Source organism: Onychostoma macrolepis, chromosome 15 (genome assembly GCF_012432095.1).
Source record: "Onychostoma macrolepis isolate SWU-2019 chromosome 15, ASM1243209v1, whole genome shotgun sequence".
NCBI classification, from domain to species: domain Eukaryota; kingdom Metazoa; phylum Chordata; class Actinopteri; order Cypriniformes; family Cyprinidae; genus Onychostoma; species Onychostoma macrolepis.
Window position 1 is genome coordinate 21,630,274 of NC_081169.1, and position 13,306 is coordinate 21,643,579.

Here is a 13,306-nt window from a genome sequence, read left to right on the forward strand (position 1 = left end):
AGTAACCTTTTAGTCAACCTTTCCAAGGGGCTCGCCGGCTTTCTTCGCTGGGTAGGCCTGGCATGGGTTTTGAAAATGTAATGACAATAACGACTGTCGAATTTAATGATTTTAGCAGAAGGGGAAGAAAAAGAGAGTCTATTTTGCCCTTTGTCTAAAGGGTTCTTTCATAACGATGCCGACCAAGCTTGGCAGACCCACAAAGACGGATATTTCTAGTCGCCAAGGGCCCCATAATGTGCTTTCTTTAAATATTGTCTAGATTTCCATCCATCAGATTGCAGCCCAGTCTCTTTAGACCTATGAAAGAGAGCTTAAATGTCAAAATGAGACTTCATATACACTTTTACATCTTTCATGTGAAGTGGATTCATTGTGGGGTGGAGTTTCAAATATTAGCCCCGCCCACTTCCATATTTGTGCACACCTTAGAGATACAAAGGCCTTTACAACCTCCAGAGGGCCTTTTGTCTTTCCCTCTGTTTTTTGTTTTTTCCTGATTTGCTTTCCAAAGTCTTGCCAGGCTACTTGCGTGACTAGCAGGAGCGAAAAAAGTGAGTCTTCAAAACCCATTGGCACGCGATCCCTAATCTATTTTTGGAGCACGCTCCTTTTTTCTCTCAACTTTAGACACACATGAAAAAAAAAAAACAGCCAGGGGAAGAGAGCCAATTGTAGGGTTGAAGGGGTCTGGTTCTCATTTCAGGCCGCCCTGCTTCCCTGTCTTGCCCTGCCAGAGTGAGAGCCACTGCAGTGAGGAGAGAGAGGCAGGCAGGCGGGTGGCTTGGGAGGTGAGCAACTGCGGCCCGGGCTCCAGGCCTGCCACTCAGCCACTGTCACTTAGCAACCACCTGCGGCTGGTTCTCATTAGTGGCTCCAGCTGCTTGTATTTCAGACTTCCACGCTTTGCTGTATTTTGATTCATTTCTTTTTTCTCTTTTGAAGGAAAGGAGTTTGCCGTGATGAAAATATGATGCTTGGTGTGCCTCAATCACTCGCAATTCATTTTCATTAACTAGAATCTGGCGTGGCTACTGGGTCCAAAGCTGACAAGGGCTAATTGATGACAGTACTTATGATTTTGAACTCATGGACACTATTCTGTGGTCAAGTATAGTCATCTAGCATATTTTCTCAGTTTCACTCGATGAGAAATTGAAAACAGTGCAGATTATGTTGAATGAAATAACAGTGTAAGATCTTTTAGAGGTCACTGTTTCTTTCTGTGTTTGAAGTAAACAACAGTTTTTGATAAAGCATTTGAATGACCGAGCAAAGGCATATTTGCGAGTTGGAAACTCTGAATTGTAGAAGATTCATGATGTGGACGGTGTGTGACGATTTGAAACACTGTGGAAACATTGATCTATAAAATTGGTAATATTATATATTTAAAATCTCTATATAGAGTTCACTGGGCAAAAAGCAAATCTATAGTGAATTATAATAAATGATTTTGCAAGCTTATTTGAATTTTACATGCTGTATATTCAAGTTGTGATGTACAAAACACATGATAAGGACAATTCACACTGTGACAACAGTCGCCGACAAACGGCAACAGACACACTCACTGGGTTTTTGTTTTGTTGGTATTATTCGGTGCTTGTTTTCTCACTGACCAACGCCAATGGACTTAAAGAAATCGTAATTTCTCGGGTATTGGAATGTCTGAGATGTGACATACTGTAATCAGATGGTTGTCGTCGTTGGTCTGCATCTGTCGGTGCGGTGTGAATTGGCCTGTAGACAGCAAGTGTAAAGTATTCACTCAACATTCGGGGTTTACTTTATGTTGCACAAACATGTACTTAAGACCATCTGTAAGTTACTGATTGAAATTAATCATTTTCATAATTTTTTAAATCCAGATGTTGTTATTTTGGTTCATTGTTCACGATATAATTATTTTGTTTAGGCTGCTTCTGTGTGATGTTTCTGAATTGAAATTGTAATATTAAATGCTTAACTAAGAGGTACAAGTTGGTGTTTACCACTTATTTATTTATTTATTGACTAATTAGCCTTGAGAATGGTGTACCTACCAGCAGTTGCTAACCAGCCGAACCAAAACACCACAAATCGCCACTCTCAAGTGTGCCGTAGTAGGGAACTATCTTCTGAAACATCCACACATTGTGATTTTAATGTAAGGAAATGCACTTTTCCCCATATTTCAGGCCTAGAGGAGATAAAAATGATGTATACAAAATATATACACACAAGTTTGTTTATGCTAATAGTACATGTCCACCTGGTTCATGTACTCGCTAATGCTAATGGACTTGTTTCTAATCTGTGGTGTGTATTTTCTTTTGCGTTTGTTTTATTCGGTTACCTGCATCTACCTAGTCTGGTTTATTTCTACTAATAATTTCTAATTTCTACTAAGTGACAGATGAACTTGCGTAAAAATTGAGTCTGACTGAATGCACAGCCTCTGACGTACACAAAAAATGAAATGTTTTCAGCTTTTCAAGTTTTAAAAAGTTGATAAAGTTTGCTATCCAACCTATCCATCTGGCTAATGACATTTGTGTTTAGCACTGTTTTTACACCCACCATCCACCATGACTCTTTCAGAACAGACCTGTGCTGTGACCCATTTTTAGGTCACGGCCCACTAGTTGAGAACCACTGTGCTGAATGATAGTAACCACTACTCCGTCTTCTTACATGGCAAAAATTAACTTTTCAAATGTGTTTCCTTTCATAAACACACTTTAGGTTCAGTTAAGGTGCTTTCTGATGACTAAAAACGTTTGCTTGATTAACTTGATTAAGTTGCAGCAACTGGTAGGCTACGTGTGACGAGCCTCTGAGGCTGCGCTGCATATATCAGCAGTTGGCATAATACAAAAACAAATTACTGGGTGGAATAATAAACTTCACAGTCTTGTACTTACCTGTATGTCCCCAGTGTACCATTCATATATTATGCATGCGATGCATTATATGTATAATTTTACAGTAGAAATGAAAATTATTTTATAGAAAATATGAACTCCTTTTTTAGACATTCTTTTTTTTGTGACATTGTTATTCTTGAGCAGATACTGTGTTGATGTAACCTTGCTAGTGCAAGACCGGGCTATTTTCCTCAGTTCTATATCTCCATGGGACTCTGGGTCTCAAACTGGATCAGAGCTTTGGGTTGGGGAGAGAGAGTGAGATTGATGGAGTGAATGCGGACGGCTTCCAGTCCCTTGGTGACTTGGAGAGAGGAGAGACAACAGGAGAATGATTGTTTTGTTCTCTCTTCAGAGAAACTGCTGCTGCAAACAGTCTAAACAGAGAGGAAAGAGGACATTAAACACTCTGATATCCCAGCTACTTCACTGGACAGCTGGTCATGTGACTCAGCAGACAACTTAATCCAGCCACTCTCTAGCAAGACTGGAAGTAACCTGAATATGAATTTTCACAGAATAGGCCCTTTTACTCCTGCTGCTGCCTTTTCCATGTGGTTATCGTCACATTGGCCTCCCAAAAGATAAAGAGCAGGTCCAAAAATAGCATACTGCTTTTTTTCCCTCTCACTGCTGTGTATAATAAATCACAGATGTAAATCTATAACGTCTAACCATAGCAAATAGATAGACGAAGATGGTAATTCATACAATGTTGACCAATATCTCTACTTGTTGGTTAAAGATATTGATTATTTCAATTTCAATCAATTCCTATCAATTTTCACTTAGTTGAAATCCTTGCAGACAAAATTTCTCATTGTATTATCTTCTATTATATAATCTCATCTGGTCCTTTGCAATAGTTTTGTGAGCTATTAATGCCCTGCATCAGGTGATAAAATTAGAGCTTATAATGATATATGACATGACACTATATTTATTATATTATATATTACTTTTTAACAATATTTTGCATATCCAACATAAATACAGTATATCACTGATAACAAATGATCCTTATTAACTCGCGTGTTTTTGATAAACAGGAATGTTCATTATGGAAATTCTAATTTTCCAGGGTGTGACTGAGCAATTATTCTGGGCTCCCCGTGAAAATGCCGCTACAAAGAGAAACAACAGTGGAAAATTTAGAACAATGCCAGAATCTCACTTGGACTGGTAATAAAATAAGGTAAGCCAAGTTAAAACTTTTTTTAATCACAGTCAGACCATTGAACACTGTCAGGAGTTACTCTAAAGTGCTGTGCAAGTCAAAAAAGCAGGGAAAACAGGAGTTTCATACTAAAATACACTATTTCAGAGGAGCAGCGGCTTACCAGGACTCTCAAAAATGACTATTATTGCTTATTCTTGGGTTAATGATTTGTTCTAAACTCCTTACCTTAAGTGTTGAATTTTGATATGCTATGAAAGTGAATGATACCTCAAATTGTGCAGGTTATTGAGAAAACTTTTTTCATTTTTAATTTAATGAAATTCTTTTTTTTTTTTTTTTTTAATATGATGAATGATAAAACTACCAAAATTGACTCCAAGGGATGACAAGACCTCAGAACACCTTAGCAACAACCTTGCAACCATGCATAACATCCTTTTGATTGTGGCCACAAGTTTTGCACATGCAGGCAAGCCTGGCCCCTACAATGCTTCGTGAGATTTTTCTGCTGCTAATTAAAAGAATTTATGCACCTCTGATTGCATCTCTTCAAATCTTAATGAGGCCATCAGATACTCTGCGCTCTTAAGCTTTGCCTGTCAAACTGATCGCTTTCATGAATTAAAGGCACATTTCAGCTGAAACATGCTTTGGGGTGTTTTTTTCAGCGTTCATGTGAAAGTCATAAAACAGGTTACTCGACTCCTGACTGTTTTATTACCAAATTCACAAGTGAAAATTTAAACGGTTTTGCGATAAAGTGAAAGGGAAAAAAATACATTAACCCTTTAAGAAAATAAATCTGCTACGACTTCACAGTATAGCAGCTGGAGCAAAGCCAACGTTTAATGACATTTTAAAAGCAATACAGACATGGAGGTTAGAATAGCGCTAAAATCAAGGGCTTAAAGGAGAACTCTTTTATCCACGGTGGCTAATATATAATATGATTAAAAATCGGCTCAGTAACAGCATAGAAGTAACAAGTTGGTTTCAGGCAGGGTGGGCTGAACTTAAGAAAGGTGTTAGTGAAAAGAGACGCCAACTGTGATTGGTCTTTGGAAAGGCCCTGTGAGAGAAATCCCATGGAGTCAGAGGTCTAAAGTGTGGAATCGCTCAGCCAACATCAGGAGGGTACAGTAAGTGGAGGCAAGGCTGCTGCGGAGGAATTTTTCCATCTACCTATTGACACAGTGTTTGAGCTGCGCAAATATGCTGTATTTTCTTAAGGAGCACTTATAGACTGTTTATGCTTCAAAAAAAAGATGAATAGGGTGCTGACAACAAATAGCATGCAATATCAATTTTAAATGGTATGCTTTGTAACCAGTAACAGAAGCTACCATCACTCATGCAAAAAAAAAAATAGAAACAACTGGCAGTGATAGCAACAAACTGAATGAACTTGCAAAATGTAAGCAGCAATTCTAATATGACCAGTGCCTACATACAAACATCTCAAGGTTTCTGCGGGTTTTATGAAGGTAAATTTAAGACTTTTTGAGACCAATTCAATACTTCAATATGTTCTCTAAATGTAAAGGGAGTGCACAATGAGTTGAAGTTGAGCAGCACTTTTAAGTTTGAAAATGCAGTTTCCTACAGATTACCATTACTTGTTTACAAAAAATAGCTTAACTATAATATGGAAATAACATTAACTCTATTTCTGATGACACTGGAAAAAGGGTGATGTTGTTCCTTATTTATTTATTAATTTTTTTTGTCATGTTCTCCAGTGAAAATCTTTGAAGGTTCTGTAATCAAGATATAAATTAAATGCACTTTTTTGAGAAATTGAGCAAAATGCCAAGTTAGTTTATGCTTAAAACATGAACAAATATCTGCCAGTGGGGTCAGAAAAATTAACTTAATTTAAAAGGAAAACAAGTTTTCATACTTTATTGACAGATATTTGCATAAACTCAGTTTTATTCAGTTTCTTTATCTACATTTTACATCTCAGGTAAATGTATGTTGATATAAGGATGTTTATATTTTGTATGGGAAAGCAAAAAAAATACAGTGGAGGATATTCATTTTTTAACATTTAACGTCAAGACTTTCTGCTCTGATCTAAAACCTTTTTAAGGCCATCATTTGTGCAAGGAGGAGATTTAAAGACCTTTTTAACACCCTCAGAAACCCTGCATCTGCTTTTTAACAAATCTGTTTGCACTAAGTCAGTGTCTCATAATTAATATTCATGAGCAAAGCAGATACGTTTTATAATGTGTTCTCTTCACTTTTCAGATCATTCCTACACCCCGGTTCTTCTGAGACTGGTGAGATGAATATTCCAGACCACACTTGGCATTTACTTACAAAATAATTCAGTTAAATAGTTGGACACCCGACGACACAATGAAGAGCTCTCCAAAATCCAAGCCTCTTCCAAATCCAAGCTCTGCTTGGGGCCCCCAAAAATGATAAACCCGCCCCTAGTAAGCTGATTTCAGTTTGGGGTGCAGTTGAAATGGACATTCAGCTTGCCAAATTCCTGAGATAGTTTCCACTCTTTCAGATATATTGCAATGTGAAGTCTCAGACAAGTGGAGAAATTTGAGTACTAAGCTCAGTTTTCCAGCTGATGAGGTGAAAATTAAATTCTGTTATATATTTGACAGCTTATATATAAAATGAATGCAATAATGATTAACAAGAATGAATCATATGTGCATATTAATATGTACAGTAGACTATAATTTGGCCTTGTTTTCATATACTGGAAAAAATAATGAGGTAGAATTGAGATATATTAACAAAACCGGATATACTGAAAGAAGTATGTACACTCACACAAAACATGGAGAATGTTGCCGCAAACAGAAATGACAGATTGTTTCTTTAGTACTTTTTGTATATTATATTGCACAATTAATAAAATTATAGTGTGGAACAGCCTGCAATTACCTATTGCTGATATTATGGAAATTAACAAAATAATGTAAAGTACAGTATAAACAGACTTTAATGTAAACTTACCATAATCTGTGTTCTTTATTTATGTGCAAATACAGGCTTTCATATGGTATGTTACCTTGCCGACAGCAAAGAAGAAAAAGAGGTGAGATTTATAGTGCACCTTGGTCTAGACCCTGTTAACTGATCCCAGTTTCATGTCAGACACACTCTCCTCTCGCATAAGCTTGTAAAACTTGGCGAACACAATGCAGTGCACATAGAGGTGAGACACCATTGCAGTCAGAACCATCTCCAGCAGTGCACTGGCCTTTTCATGCCTTCTCAATAACATTTTATACTACTTTATACAGTTCCCATTCCCAAAGGGGCTCAGAGCTGGGCTTCAGCAAGAGGGTGAAGGGAGGGAATGCTGGGTGGTGGTTTGTTTGTCACTGACAAGTAGCCTGGGCTCACAAATTACTTGGGAACCTCAGAACTTTTGTTTATTCTCTGCCCGATAAAGGAAATCATTTTACATGCAGACAGGCAGCTAAAACAATGCATGGAGGATGAGGAAAAACAAACCTTTGAGCATATGGAGAACATGTGAGTTCAAAGCTGGAAGACCAGAAAATGTCTGTGAAACACCTCAAAGATCCAATGAAATCACTTGATGAGCACTTTTTTTTTTCCCTAAAAAAAAAAAAAAAAGTCAGCAGATTTTAATCACGCCATGAAATTTGCTACTTGATAGCCAGCTGTAGGGGGAGGGACATTTTCATTATAGAGAGCATTTGATTAAATGAAATAATAATTAAGTAAATGATAGCTTTTTTTTTATTATTCTTTATTGTTCATATCATGGATATTAGCAAAAAAAAATAATAATAATGTAACATGCAAGATACTGTGTAAGATTTTTCGGTAAGTCTCTTATGCTTACCAACACTGTTAGACATTTCAAAGGGTTTTTACAGTGTTGCCAGTAAGTTAATGTAATTAAGATTTACAGTAGCAAACTGGATTTGATTTATCAGTATACTACTGTAATTCATTCATTTTAATATAGATTTCATTAGATTTTATAATATTTATGTAGAATTCATTTTATTTTTACTCTACATACTCTACTGGCATTCAATTAAAACAGACACAATAATTACAAAATATCAAATTCTTTATTTAAAACATTGCATGTATAACACTTAAAAATACAGACTTCCAATGCTGGAACAGTGCATCTTCACCATTTCTCCTGTCTTAGGATGTTTTGCAGTGCATTATGTTGTGTCCTCTGGATTCATCCTCACAAAGAATCTTTAGGCAACAGAAACATAATGGGGAAAAAAGACAAACAGCCAAAGAATACATGGCCATCTGCAAAACCCAGGTGCTGCTCCAAAACGTGGCCACCATCTTTGCTCACCATCCACTTGACAGAAATGTCTTCTCTGAAAAACAAGAAGTAGAAATAGCACACTTTTCAAAAGGCAAACCTCATATAGAATACACAAACCTCTCAAAACCATAGTTGTTCTCTTACCATGAATTATCAGTCTCAGGGTGGCTGGCCTGCTCATGTCTTTCTTGATGCTTCATTGCAGTTGCCTTTAAAACACAAATACAAAAAATGCAGTAAATCTTAAATTACATTAAAAACTAACAAACTAATTCTAAAACTAGAAAGGCAGCTAGCCATAAAACTAACCTAGCTAACATACGATGTTATTTTCTCAGGCTACTGGCCAACATTAACTACTAACACCTGAACTAAATTTCACATTAGTTAACCTAATGTTAATATAAGATAAGCGTTGCTAGTTAAAAACAATTTTAATTCGGTAACTTAATTCAATAAGCTGACAAAAGTCGTTTGAAACGACAGCGCAGTTTACCATAGTAAAGTTCTGTAACCGCCATGTTGACGAGTAAATGTTACTATGGGTTAAACTGGTGTGCAAAAACCTGACACAAACACACAGACAAACGTACATATATTTTTACCTTGCTTGCTGGTCTTATTCTCTGGTAAGGTGTATGGACACACAGCGTAGATGTTCTCCGGAAGTCCTCCACTCTGGCGGGTTCATCCCCGGAAAAAACCCGCTGCGCTGGCCCACTGCTTCCGTGTCTTCCTCGGACGCGAGTGGCGCGGCACAACTCGACAACAGACAACAATATAGAACCCATTATATATACTATCTACAGTGGATGCGGATAATAAAGTGATGCCCCGGTATATTTCTGACGTGCAGATGTACTCCAAGCACTCGTGCTGTTTCTGACACGCGGATTTTCCAATCATTAGAAGCGATGTAACACATCCAGTGTAGTCAGTCCCAAGCTGCTGCGGCGTTGTAGACACGGTGTAGGGCAAATTGTGTCAATCCAAATGTAAGAAATGAGGAAAATAAAACGACCTCAGTATAATGGCACCAAAGAGACCGTTACAGTAGTATACAGCAATTTTAAAAAATACAGTAAGTCTCTGTATGTGGGGTCTGACGTCACAGAAAATTCCCATGATGCAAAGGGTATTACAGTTATTTACTGTAAAGGGAATTTGCAGTATTACACTGGGTGATATACAGTAAATAACTGTGGAAATTACAGAAATGTCTAACAGTAAAGGCTGTTTCTTTGATCAATAATACAGTAAAAAGAGGTATATTTTCATTTATTTCTATAATGGCAACGCTGAATTTTCAGCAGCCATCGCTGTAATCTTCAGTGTCACATGACTATTACATGATTTCCTTCAGAAATCACTTAAATAGCTATTCTGAGTTGGTGCTCTGGAAACATTTCTTGTTATTATCAATGTTGATAACAGTTGTGAGGCTTAATATTTTTGTGGAAATGTGAATTTCTTTGACGAATACAGAGTTCAAAACTCTGCAGAACAGCATTTATATAAAATAGATGAGTCAGCATTAATATCTGTAGCACAATGTGGGGTAATATTTCAATGTCTAAGCTTTTTGTGTAATACTTAAGGGATTTGTTTAAATCCTTATAACCCTAAGTTTGAGAGGTTGTATTAGTAATGCTGGTCTCATTTGAACGGAGAGGAAAACCTGGCAAACCCGTGATGAAACATAATAATGTGAGGTTAATGTGTTTTATCCTTTCAAAACTGACAATTAACGTGGTGTTTTTCTCTCTCACGCTACACTCCAAAACCAAAGGTGTTCTGTTCTTTGTTCTGGCTGAAGAGAGAGCCCAAAATCTGTCACAATCAATAATAGAGTCTGTTTGGCAAATTGATATGTTGCCTTTATCTTTAACAGACCATACATTTGTACAACACCAGTGTGTCTTTAAAGCCTCCCCACCGAAGTTCATTCACTGGTGGTCCACAGTGGGTAGCAGTGTTACTGGTATCCTACATGTGCTTTAGGATCGTAAGACCACGTTTGATTGCCTTGATATGCATCTGGCAGGCCTATAAAGAACGCAGATGTGGTTTGATTTTTCATTTTAAACCTGGACACCACCAGTGCTAGTATGTACCATATCAAAGGCTGAGGGCACTGGGCCAAGCGCTATATCCTTTATGCCAATAAACCAATAACTCACATGAAATTTATCAGCTCATGTTGAAGGGAGGTTCCCTCTCGTTCTTGTTCTACAGTGTTATTCTAGTGAAATTACAAGAAAGTTTCCTTTAAACCAACTTCCTCTCTCACTTCACGATTCCCTACAGAGCTGCGATCCTTCTTTGCTAAGAAGCAGAACCAAGGCTGTCACATCTCTTCAACCCTGTGCCAAACATCGTCTGCCTGAGGGGTAATTGATTCTATTCTGTCTCGTTTTTAGGGAAGGTGTTAAATCGGTTTAGCAGACAGAATCCGTGAATGGAATGCAGCAAAGCAGCTCCAACTATTGCTGACATCCATTACTGCGAAGAGCACATGCCAGCAAAGCACAAATCCTGCTCAGACAGAGACTCTGCAGTAGGTGGCAATTTAACCATTACAGTAAGACCGAACAAATCCATTTAGATGAACTGAGGCTTTACAAAAGCCACTGACTTCAGGGTTAGCAAGATAACATGTTTCGACAAGATATTTGATCGTAGTAATTGGTTATTAAACAGCATTATGGATAGGCCATCTGACTAAAAATATGCAAAACGAAAGATATAAATGCAGGCTATTCAAATAAACACTTGATTACTTGATAACTCTCCACTTTTCATCATAAATTGTTAGAATTTATCGAAATACTTAATTACGATTGGTCAGTCATGCCATTGAGCAATGAAATATAGTGTCCACCCATTTTTTTCAAAAGAGTTTGTTCCAGAAGTGCCTATTGGGATTTTAAAAAGTGTTTGTTAAAGCAGAAACAAACCAACCAGCTATGAGGTGGATCACAATATTACAACCTTTTATTTGCTGCAGAAAGATTTTGCTGCAAAAGGCTGTCGAATTAATGGCTAAAATGATTAATAGTTGCATTTATTTGATCAGAAATACATAAAAAACTGTGAAATGTTATTGCGAGGTTGCAACCAACCCATTGCGATAATGGTTTACTATTTTAATATACTTCAAAACATAATTTATTCCTGTGATACAAAGCTGAATTTTCAGCATCATTACTCCAGTCTGCAGTGTTAACGTGATCCTTCAGAAACCATTCTAATATGCTGATTTATTATCAATATTGGAAACAGTTTTTGCTATTATATTTTTTCAGGATTGTTTGATGAATAAAAAGTTAGCAACTCTCTCTCTGACATATGCAAGATCTTACTCCTAACAAAACAACATTCTGTGTTCTTTTGTCTGCACACATTTTTTTTCTAGTGTTTATCAGTCCAGTACAATCCGACCCAAGCGATATTTTTTAGGAACTGGGAAGGTCATAAGACACTCACTCTCCCTTAGAAAAACAGCATGTTTTGAGACTAGATGACTAAGATAGTGTGAAGTATTTTCCTCTACTTTGAAAATAGGAATATCGTCTCTTTTATGTCCTGTGAAAATGAGATGTCCTCTCTGTGGCTCTCTGAATCTGCATGTAGTCTAGAAAGCGTCTGTGCTCTGATGCCAAACACAACAGCCTAGTGTGATGTAAATCGCATGAGGTGACAGAGGCAAAGGAAGACGCATGTCTGAGCTGTCAGGGCCAGACATTTCCATTAAAAGCCTGTCAGGGTGCCTTGTATTCACAGGGAAACTCTCCAAAAAGATGGAAATGAAAGATTTCCCTATCAGAAATACTGCTTGGTCCTTTACAACAACTCTATAAACGTAACTGAAGGCTAGCATGGTGATGTATTGGATAGAGCGGGGTAAGAGGAGACGTTAAGGAAGGAACTACAACCTGTGCACACCCCTGTGAGACCTACCCAGGTAGAGGGTTATAAACTTCTGGTCAACACCAGAACGTGTGTTTGGCTTGTTAAAGTCACTTGTGAAAAATAGCAAGTGCTTATGCAAGTCTCAAGCACTTTATCATGCTAGAAACAATCTTAAAACTGGGTCCGCAGGTGGTGTGTAAAATAGGTGAACTCTGGGAGATGTAGCCTCATTTTGGCTGGAATTAATATAATGACTTTAGCTGGTTATCAGTATGATTCCCTTGCTGCAGAGTTATTATTCTTTATTTTTTCCCCGCTTTTAATATTAAGTTTAGGATTTAGAGAAAACTGAAAACTGGCCTTAGACCAACGCTCGAGAAATATTATATATTATTTGTTCACAGAGACACAAAAAGCCTTGAATCTACAGGGATCATGACCTGAAATAAATCAGCCGCAGTGTTGTAATGTGAGCTACCCTGCTGAGAAACAACATAGAGATAATGATGCAGTGATACTGCGCAAGACAGAAAAGTGTGATATCGCATAAAATGTGAGAAACTTCTCGTGTTCTCACACACAGGGGTGTCTCACGTCATATTATATCTGTGCATACATTGTCCAGATTTATGATCAGAGTGAGATTTAACTAATGTGTCTCAATCATTACAACCCAGTCTGATGTGACTGGGAAAATGTATGATTTTTATTTAATATATTATTAAAATATGTTATTTGTGTCCTTAGATAAAATAAGAAAATATTGAAATATTCATATTATTTTTTAATTATACATTTATTTATTTATTAATAGCTGCTTAAACTTCACAAGTTTGCGCAATAACTTTACTTTGTTTCCAACATTTTCAAATTCCTTATACTTTCTGTTTCTCTTCCAGGTTTAAATCACTTCTCAAACATCTGGTCTGAGGACAGTTTCTTCCAGTGAGGATTCTGGATGTTACTTTGGCCAAGGTCAGGAGAAATGTGGTAAATATAACG

General features: G+C 37.2%; 1 long non-coding RNA gene across 1 annotated transcript; it reads left to right on the forward strand.

Annotated features, from left to right (window-relative positions):
- The first annotated feature begins 441 nt into the window (after window positions 1-441).
- On the forward strand, window positions 442-2,156 carry LOC131520749 (uncharacterized). Its single transcript, XR_009266123.1, has 3 exons — window positions 442-554; window positions 707-791; window positions 946-2,156. It is a non-coding gene; the product is annotated as an uncharacterized LOC131520749 (long non-coding RNA).
- Window positions 2,157-13,306: the final 11,150 nt, after the last annotated feature.